The sequence below is a fragment of the Urocitellus parryii genome, chromosome 5 (genome assembly GCF_045843805.1).
Source record: "Urocitellus parryii isolate mUroPar1 chromosome 5, mUroPar1.hap1, whole genome shotgun sequence".
NCBI lineage: Eukaryota > Metazoa > Chordata > Mammalia > Rodentia > Sciuridae > Urocitellus > Urocitellus parryii.
Genome location: NC_135535.1, coordinates 98,947,577 through 98,957,724, shown reverse-complemented (window position 1 = coordinate 98,957,724; position 10,148 = coordinate 98,947,577). Strand labels below are relative to the sequence as shown.

The 10,148-nt window shown below is 37.1% G+C and overlaps 1 non-coding gene across 1 annotated transcript; it reads right to left on the bottom strand.

Annotated features, from left to right (window-relative positions):
- Positions 1–1,173: 1,173 nt before the first annotated feature.
- Positions 1,174–1,277, bottom strand: LOC113198252 (U6 spliceosomal RNA). The gene has a single exon (XR_003302818.1). It is a non-coding gene; the product is annotated as a U6 spliceosomal RNA (small nuclear RNA).
- Between the last annotated feature and the right edge of the window lie 8,871 nt (positions 1,278–10,148).

The following is a 10,148-nucleotide window of genomic DNA, read 5'->3' as shown; positions in this document are numbered from 1 at the left end:
AATTTGAATTTCAAGGATGACAAGTATTAAATCTAGGAAGATAATTTAAGGTCTCCTCTGACTCCCAGTCTAACGTATTTCCTATTTACATGATTGAATGAATAGCTGATGGTTATTTTTTCCACTATTTATTTATTTTTATAAGTAACAGTTAATCGAGAAGCTAACTAACTGGCCTCAGCACTACATTTACTTGTGATCTTGCCACTTTCTAGTCTATTTCCGGGTGTTGTCAATTTTTTTCCTTCCATTTTCTGTCATTCTTTTTTTTTTTTTTTTTTTTGTGACATACTGTACTAGGTGATAGTAAAAGGGGCTGTCCCTATTTGCTGAAGACTCCATGAGAATTTCCACCTTTGTGTATTTCTCATATTTCCTGAAACATCTGTCTACTTTGAAGAAATTGTGTAAACCTCTTTCTTCTGGGTTCAATTTAAGTCCCACCTTAAAAAAGCTTCTGAGCCTTTTAGGCCAAAGTGGCTCATGATCCTCTTTGGGCGTCTCATATTATCAGTTTATGTAAGTTATTTAGGCCCGTTTACTGTTATTTTTTTTTAAGAGAGAGAGAGAGAGAGAGAGAGAGAGATACTTTTTTTTTAGTACTTATTTTTTAGTTTTCGGCGGATACAACATCTTTGTTTGTATGTGGTGCTGAGGATCAAACCCAGGCCGCACGCATGCCAGGCGAGCACGCTACGGCTAAAGCCACATCCCCAGCCCCTACTGTTATGTCTTTAGGTAGACTATGATCTCTTTGAAATAGAGCTATGTCTTAATTACATTACTAAGTACTTGAATTCTCAAAGTATACAAGATTAATCCCCATTTATTGATGCATTGCAGGCATCTCTGCTTTCTTTTCCCCTTTTGTCATGTTTCCATGTCTCCAAGTAAGCACAAGCAACATCAACAGCAGCAATGGCTATGATCTATTTTATGTGGTATCAGATCTTTGCGTTTTGGTTCTGATTTTCACTTGTGGCAACCTGCTTTATCATTCTGTGCAAGCATGTATGTGTTGAGTCTATGTCTTGTGTTTGATTCCCCCATCACTTTCTTTTGTGGAGAATTTATGTGTATTCTTTGGGATCTGTGTTGAAGTTGTTTTTCTCTACAGAAGATTTTCTTTTTGCTTCTTACACACAAATGAAAGCGTCCCTTTATTTATTTATTTTTAATGTTAAATGCTTCATGAATTTGCATGTCATTCTTGCTCAGGGGCTATGCTAATCTCTGTATAATTTCAATTTTAGTATAGGTGCTGCCCATGTGAGCACCAAAGGCTTAACTTTAGGTTTTTTATTTATTTTTTGGACCAGGTATTGAACCCAGGGGGCTTTTAAACACTGAGTCAAATCCCCAGGCCTTTTTAATTTTAAATTTTGAGATGGGGTCTTCCTAAATTGTTCAGGGCTTCACAAATTTGCTGAGGCTGATTTTGAATGAGCTATCCTCCTGCCACAGCCTTTTAAACTCTCTGAGCATTCATCAGTTGTCTGGCTGAAGGCATCACTTTAAAACAAATTTCTGGGTTGAGGTTTTGGGGACTAAATATTGCAAACATATTTAAAGGTTGGTTTGTGGTTATAAATTTTCAGTGGAGATGATTTTTCTTCTTTTTCCTCATTTGCAATGTCGAAAGCTATAGTAAATTTGTGGTTCCCCAATCTGAGAAGGAATATGTTTAGTTAGGTTGTAGTTCACCCTTATAGTGAGGGTGTAGCTTTTATGTATTCTGGGTTTATTCGTATGTACTGAAGCAGTTTCCATTAATTAGTTTCCAGTTTGACTCAAACTTTTATATGAGTCCAACTTGAGTGGCTACTTGGCTTCTGTCTGTCCTTTGTCCTAAGGCTATACAAATGGATGCTCAAGATTATCCTGGATTGGCAGAAACCCTTAGGGCAGAGCCCAATATCAGGCTTTACTTTCTCCTTCGGGCTTAGTTTTACTTTATTTTGATAAAACTCTGAGCATTTTCTTTTTATTTTTTACTAATGCAGCCATGCACTTAACACTATTTTTTTTAACTTGTTTTATCTAGAATCCTCAGTTCTTTAAATTGGGATGGTGGTTCTTAATGGATACAATGGTTACCCATTTAAACTTTTCAGATTAATTTTAGAATTTGTAAATTTTATGGAAAAAAATTTGTATGAGGATAATTTTGAATTAGAATTTCACTGAATTTATAGAAGAATTCAAGGAGAATTAATATCTTTGTAATATTTATTTTCTCAATTTTAAACCTGACTTATAATTCTACTTGTTTTACATCTTCATTAAGTCCTTCAGTAATATTTATGACATTTTCTTTTAAAGTTCTCACACTGAGATTTTGTGAACAGGGTTTAACTTTCCATTTTCTATTAATTACTGCTGCTTAAATAACTAACACTTACATAATATTTAGTATGCACCAAGCATTATTTTATTTATTTTTTTTTTAAAGAGAGAGTGAGAGAGGAGGGAGAGAGAGAGAATTTTTAATATTTATTTTTTAGTTCTTGGCAGACACAACATCTTTTGTTGGTATGTGGTGCTGAGGATCGAACCCAGGCCGCAGGCATGCCAGGCGAGCGCACTACCGCTTGAGCCACATCCCCAGCCCACCAAGCATTATTTTAAATCCTTCAGTAATCTTTTTTTCTGGTGAACTTGTTTATTAATTTACTATCACCTATAATTATTGACTCTTTCCTTTCCAATATTGGTGCTTTTTGTATATTCAGGCTTTTTTTTTTTTTTTTTTTAACTCATCACTCATCTATTTGGATCTGCTCTTTAGTGAAATCATTATTTCCCTGTGTGGTTTGTGATTTTTTTTTTTTTTTTTTGCCAAGGATTGAACCCAGGGGTGCTTAATCACTGAGCCCCATCCTCAGCCCTTTTTTGTATTTTATTTAGAAACAGGGTCTCCCTGAGTTGCTCAGGGCCTCCTTTAAATTGCTGAGCCTGGTTGTAAACTCGTGATCCAGGCTCGCCCCACTGCAGCAGGCTGGACCTTTTTTGATCACGGTTTCTGTCTGTATTTGAGATTCCTCTTTCCCGGCCTCCAGTGTTGGAAAGGAGATCTACTCCCTACAGAAACTTCTGGAGCAGGAGGGAAGGCCGGCCACCTGGAACACCGCCTTCATTGCTTCTTTGAACCAGTTATTTATACTAACTTCTCTGAACGGAAGCAGGTGCAGCGCTGCTGTTTACGAGTGTGCCTGTTTCTGTTTGCGTGGGGGGTGTGGAACAGGGCCGGCCTGCCTGACTGCTTGCATTCCGTCTGTCAGCAGTCACCTCAAGATTGTGCTTGGCTCCCTACTCCTCTTTATTTCCCTTAATTATGAATTAGAAGAGTCTTAAGAACGACTCTCACCCACATGGGTCATCTTATCTGGTTTCTGTGTTTGTTCTTAGATGTCTTTCCACAGTTGAATCCTGCCAGATTTTTATTGTTTGGACGTATAGAAACATTTTTTGGGGGGGCATTCTAATGACATTCCTATTTTTTTTTCCATATGGTTAATAATTTAGACTCTTTTTTTTTTTTTTTTCCAGTACTGGGGATAGAACCGGGATCCTAACACATGCTCTGCCACTTAGCTATACCCCCACCCAGATAATTAATTTTTTATTTTAAATTCATCCTCAAAAAATCCATGTGAGATTTCTAATCATTACCATTATATAAAATTTTCAAATACATAGTGATTGTCTACCATGTCCTAAGCACTCTTCTAGGCATTTGGGGTATATTAGTGAGCAAAATAGATAAAGATGTCTGATAAAGAAGCAGTCTACCTGCTTCTCTCCAGCTGATCAAACTGCATGAAGTTCATTTCTCCTTTTTCCCATCTTTCCCCTATTTCTTATGTAGGCAGACAGCCAAATCCAGCCAGCTGGAATCCAGGCAGAGTCTCTGGTAACATGACCTTAAGTTACCTTCAAATAAGTCAGTAGAAAATACCCACTGTTCTTTGCTCACTCTGTTTTTCTAGAGTGAGATCAGGAACAGGTCCCTGCTTCTTTCTGATGATTGAGCTGAGAGACAACTAAAGATAACTGAGCTTCAGTCAAGGAAATGGAAAGCTGAGATACTCCTCTTGTTGTCTCAAGGATATGTGCGGAGGTACTTCACAGCCTACCCCTCAACAAGCAGCTACACTTGTAGGCTCATTTGAAGTCAGGTCTATTGTTCCAGCAGAGTCACCAGGGATCCCATGCACCCAGGTCATCTGTTTCCTGGCAAGACTGTTCAGGGCATGAGACAGGATGGGGAACCTTTCCAGAGTATCCTTAATGGAGCAAAATGTAGTTGAAGCTAGGTTACAATGGAAGGGGAGCAAAAGATTTTTAAGGAAGTATTCTTAGAAAACAGAGTGAAATTTGGTGGCTTTAGATGTCATTAAAATAGTCATTCAGGTATGTCTATAATCCCAGTGATTTGAGAGTTTGAAGCAGGAAGATCACAAGTTCAAAGCCAGCCTTAGCAATTTAGAGAGGCCCCAAACAACTTAGTGAGACCCTGTCTCAAATTCAAAACAAACTGGCTGGGAATATGGTTCAGTGGCTAAGAACCACTGGGTTCAATCCCTGGTACCAAAAAAAAAAAAAAAAAAAAAAAAAAGTCATCCAAGATCCTGCCACTCCGACTGTTGCCTCATGGTTCCTGTTTGAAGAGATTATGAAAAGAACAGTACACAAAAGAAAAGCACACTTCAGAGCCTGGTGCAGGCATATGCCTTTTTCCCAGCTACTAGAGAGGCTAAGGCAGGAAGGCCAAAAGATCACTTGTTTGCTGGAGACTGAAGCCAGGTTGGGTAACACAGTGAAACCCTGTCTCAGAGAAGGCGAAAAGAAAGTAAACTTCAATGGAATTGCTTTTGAACTTAAAAATCAAAGTCAGGATGGGAAAAAAGTTTCCTGTTTTCTGGCAAGACTGTTCAGGGCATGAGACAGGATGGGGAACCTTTTCAGAGTATCCTTTTATTTATTTATTTATTTATTTAATTATTTAATTTTTAATTTTTTTTCTATTTTTTATTGGTTGTTCAAAACATTACAAAGCTCATGACATATCATCTTTCATACATTTGACTCAATTGGGTTATGAACTCCCATTTTTACCCCAAATACAAATTGCAGAATCACATCAGTTACACACTCACATTTTTACATAATGGCATATTAGTGACTGTTGTATTCTGCTACCTTTCCTATCCCCTACTATCCCCCCTCCCCTCCCCTCCCATCTTCCCTCTCTACCTCATCTGCTGTTGTTCAATTCTCCAGAGTATCCTTAATGGAGCAAAATGTAGTTGAAGCTAGGTTACAATGGAAGGGGAGCAAAAGTCTTTTAAGGAAGTATTCTTAGAAAATAGAGTAAGATTTGGTGGCTTTGGCCAACAGCTTTTCTAGCATATGTAAGCCCTGAGTTCAATCCCCAACATTTAAACAAACAAAACAGAAAATATAAGGACCACATCAGGTGAAAACCACTTTGACATAATTTCCTGTGATAATTCCATAATTGCCCCATGTACTTGGCACCTGTTTCTGATTTTATTTTTTCATTATTATTATTATTGGTACTGGGGATTGAACCAATTCCCCAAGGGCACTTTACCACTGAACTACATTGCCAAACTTTTTTCATTTTTTATTTTTAGACAGGGTCTCACTAAATTGCTGAAGCTATCCTTGAACTTGTGATCCACCTGTCTCAGCCTCCTGAATTGCTGGGATTACAGGCATGTTCCACCATGCCTTGCTATTTATTTATTTATGATACTGGGGATTGAACCCAGGGGTGCTTAACCACTGAATTATTTTTTTTTTATTTTTATTTTTTTAAAGAGAGAGTGAGAGAGGGGAGAGAGAGAGAGAGAGATAGAGAGAGAATTTTTAATATTTATTTTCTAGTTCTCGGCAGACACAACATCTTTGTTGGTATGTGGTGCTGAGGATCGAACCCGGGCCGCACACCTGCCAGACGGGCGCGCTACCGCCTGAGCCACATCCCCAGCCCTTAACCACTGAATTATATCCTCAGCTTTTTTAAATTTTATTTTGAGACAGGGATCAATGAATTGTTTAGGGACTCACTAAATTGCTGAGGCTGGCCTTGAACTTTCAATCTTCCTTCCTCAGCCTCTGGAGTTGCTGGAATTACACGCCTCAACTATCTGGTCCAGCTAGTCACTTTTTTTCTATGACATTACTTAATTATTCTGTTTCTCTCTCAAGAATATTGACAAATCCATCATTGTTCACATGTATGGTTCACATAAACCATACACTTTTTTCTCTCCTCAACTTTCCTCTTATTTTCTGTCTCTCTTCTACTTCTTTTTTGACTCTATGTCAAAAAAATCATTCAATCAGTTGTGCATTATTTCCTTAGGTTTTCCGATATTTATTAACTCTTTTTCAACTTGTATTTAGTGCAAGTGACAATCAATATATATGCAACATTTCAATAAGTTAAATGTGTTTATGGAAAATTTCCATTGTAATGGAAATTATCTGGGTAAGTACTGGGTATTGCAGTACTATATGAACAGGATTGCAATACCAAGGCCTAAGTGAACACTCTACGTCTATTTCTGTCTTGAGAAGACTGAACACAAGGAGATACTTGAGTGTGTGTGTGTGTGTGTGAGTGTGTGTGTTATGTGTGTGTATTTTGTGGTACTGGAGGTTGAACCCAGGAGTGCTCTACCACTGAGTTATATCCCCAACCCTTTTTATTTACTTCTTTTTTATTTTGAGACAGTGTCTTGCTAAATTGCCCAAGGTGGCCTCGAGTTTGTGATACTCTTGATTCAGCATCCTTGGTTACTGCCATTACAGGTGTGTGCCACTGTGTCTGGCCTTGCCTATTTCTTGGTCTAGTAGAATGATGGAGAGAAGAGATAATCAGTCTGACAGATGTGGTGGTACATGCCTCTAATCCCAGTGACTCAGGATTACAGTGACTTCTATCCTGAGGCAGGAAAGAAGGGTTGCAATGTCAAGGCCAGTCTCAGCAATTTAGTGAGACCCTGTTTTATAAAATATTTCAACCCTGGGCTGGGGATGTGGCTCAAGCGGTAGCGCGCTCGCCTGGCATGCGTGCGGCCCGGGTTCGATCCTCAGCACCACATACCAACAAAGATGTTGTGTCCGCCGAGAACTAAAAAATAAATATTAAAAAAATTCTCTCTCTCTCTCTCTCTCTCTCTCTCCTCTCTCACTCTCTCAAAAAAAAAAAAAAATAAATAAAGGACTGGGGATGTACCTCAGGGATAGAGCTCCCTGGGTTCAGTCTTCAGTACCACATAGCCCCTTTCCCCTTACACCTCCCCCCGGCCCCCCCCCCCCAAAAAAAAAAGAGAATAACAGAATAGTCAGTCTGCCTCAAGGAAATAAACCCAGCTGGATTTTTTTTTTTTTTTTTTTTTTTAGGAAATAGATAACAAGAGAGTGTATTGTGCATGGATTCTGAAAGAGCAAATATACTGCTTACATTTGTTGTAGTTAATATCCTAAGACCCTTGGTTCTGAGCAGGCAGATTAGTGAATACTTCTTTCCTGAGAGAGAGCAGAAGAGGAGATAGAGGACTGGAAACATGGAATAAAGGACAAAATTTGGGGCTGGGGTTGTGGCTCAGTGGTAGAGCGCTCGCCTAGTACATGCAAGGCCCTGGGTTCAATCCTCAGCACCATATAAAAATAAATAAAGGTATTGTGTCCAACTACAACTGAAAAATAAACAAAAAAAGGACAGAATTATATGAAGAAGGATATACATGCCTCTCTCTTTATTAATTATCCATTGCAAAGCCTTTGTTCTTTAGTTAACACAACAAACCTAAAATTTACAATTAAAAACACCACCAAAGGAAAAATTCCTTCTATAAATTGTTTTAAAGAAAAAATCTTGTACTTAAAAATTAAAATTCTGAAGCCATAAATTTCAAGATACTCCGCACTCGAGTGTCATCTTCTGCTCATCTTATTTAGGCCCAGTTTGATTCAATTTTCCTTTTTTTGCAACTAAGTTTGAGCCATCTTTTACTTGAGTATTATAGGTCCTTGAATCTACAAAGTTGAAAAATATTCTCCTGCTTTCTACCCATAGCTTCTTACATTTACCATTTTCTGAAGAATAAAAAGGATAATTGCCATAAAAATATTATTTTAAAGATACCTCTGTACTTAAGTTTAGAAAACTTGCCTGGAGCAATAACATTCAATGAAAAAAAGAAATAGGCCTTCATTATTATTGCCAATCACAGATGTAGGAAAATGGAAAAAGAAAAACAAACAAAAAGAAAAAATAAAAAGGAAGAAAATACTGTTTCCATCTTAGACTGTCAGTTAATTTCTACCAGATTGTCCATAGTCTGTAAATTATAAACTTAATATAATCTATATACTCTTTCAGAGAGTATAATGCAACAGTATCTTTAAAATTTTATAAACACTGTATATGGTTTAATTAAGGATTTTTCTTGGGCTGGGGATGTGGCTTAAGTGGTAGCGCCCTCGCCTGGCATGCGTGCCGCCCGGGTTCGATCCTCAGCACCACATACAAATAAAGATGTTGTGTCCGCCGATAACTAAAAGAAATAAATATTAAAATTCTCCCTCTCTCTTTAAAAAAAAAAAAAGGATTTTTCTTCCCATATGAGAGACTTCAGAATTTCCATTTTCTTTTTGAACCTTATTTTCCTAGCATCGTCCTAGGAAGTGGAGTATGAGTTCTCAACAGTATTTTTTTTTATGCAAGATAGGGCTAAACAAACTTAGCTTTCTTTCAAAGTATCATGCTCCTCTTTCTATATAACTTTAACCTTAGAATAAGGCCCAAAAACTTTTAGTGAAATATTACAGTGTTTATCACTGGTATCTCCTATAGGGTTTTTTCCCCACCCAAGTTTTATTGACGTATAATTGACAAATAAAAATTGTGTATTTTACTATACACAATGTGACTTGATTTGTATATACATTGTGAAATGATTACCATAATCAAGCTAATCAACATATTCATCACTTCACATAATCATCTCTTGATGTGTGTGTGAGGGTTGTGTATGGGTGGTGATAACATTTAAGATCTACTAGCAATTTTCAATTATACAATATGTTTTATTGTATAAGATATAACTAAGCATAGTTGCCATATTATACAATAGAGCTATAAAACTTATTCCTCTAACTGAAATATTTACTCTTTAATCAACATCTGTCTTGCAACTCTCCAGTCCCAACTCTAGCCCCAGGTAAATGCCATTCTACCCTCTTTCTCAGGTCAACATTTTTAGATTCTACACATAAGTGAGTTAGTGTAGTATTTATCTGTCTTTGTCTTAGTTATTTTGCCTCCTATAATATCCCAGATTCATCCATGCAGTCACAAATGACAGGATTCCTTTTTCTTTTTAATTAAAATTTTATTTTATTTTCATTTTGAGATAGGGCTTCACTAAGTCTCGGAGGTTGCCTTGAACTTGTATTCTTTTTTCCTCAGCCTCCTGAGTTGCTGGGATTCCAGGAGTGTGCCACCATGCCCAGCTTGCGCTTTTATTTTTTTTTAAAGATTGAATAATATTTCATTCCTACACGTGTGCACGCTCTCACACACACAGTTTTCTTTATCCATCCATCCATTTTTCACACTTAATTCCTTCAATGGCTATTGTGAATAAAGCTGGGATGAACATGAAAGTGCAGATGTCTCTTTAAGATACCGATTTCATTTCTTTTTATATATACCCACAAGAGGGGATTGCTGGATCATATGGTAGTTCTGTTTTTAATTTCTTGAGGAATTTCTATACTGTTTTGTATAATGTCTGTACTAATTTGCATTTTCATTAATTGTGTACAAAGTTTCCCTTTTCTTCACATCCTAGTAAAAATTTATCTCTCACCTTTTTAATAAAATCCACCCTAACAAGTGAGTGATATCTAATTGTGATGTTAATTTTCATTTTTCTGTTTAGTGAGGCTTAGGTCTTTTGTGCGTGTGTGTATGTGAGCTTGCACGTGTCTTGTTCATTTGAACTTTTTTTGAGAAATGCCTTTTTCATCCTTGGACATTTTAAATTTAGATTATTGGAACAGTTTCACTATTGAATTGAGTTACTTGCCAATTTTTTTTAAAGTAT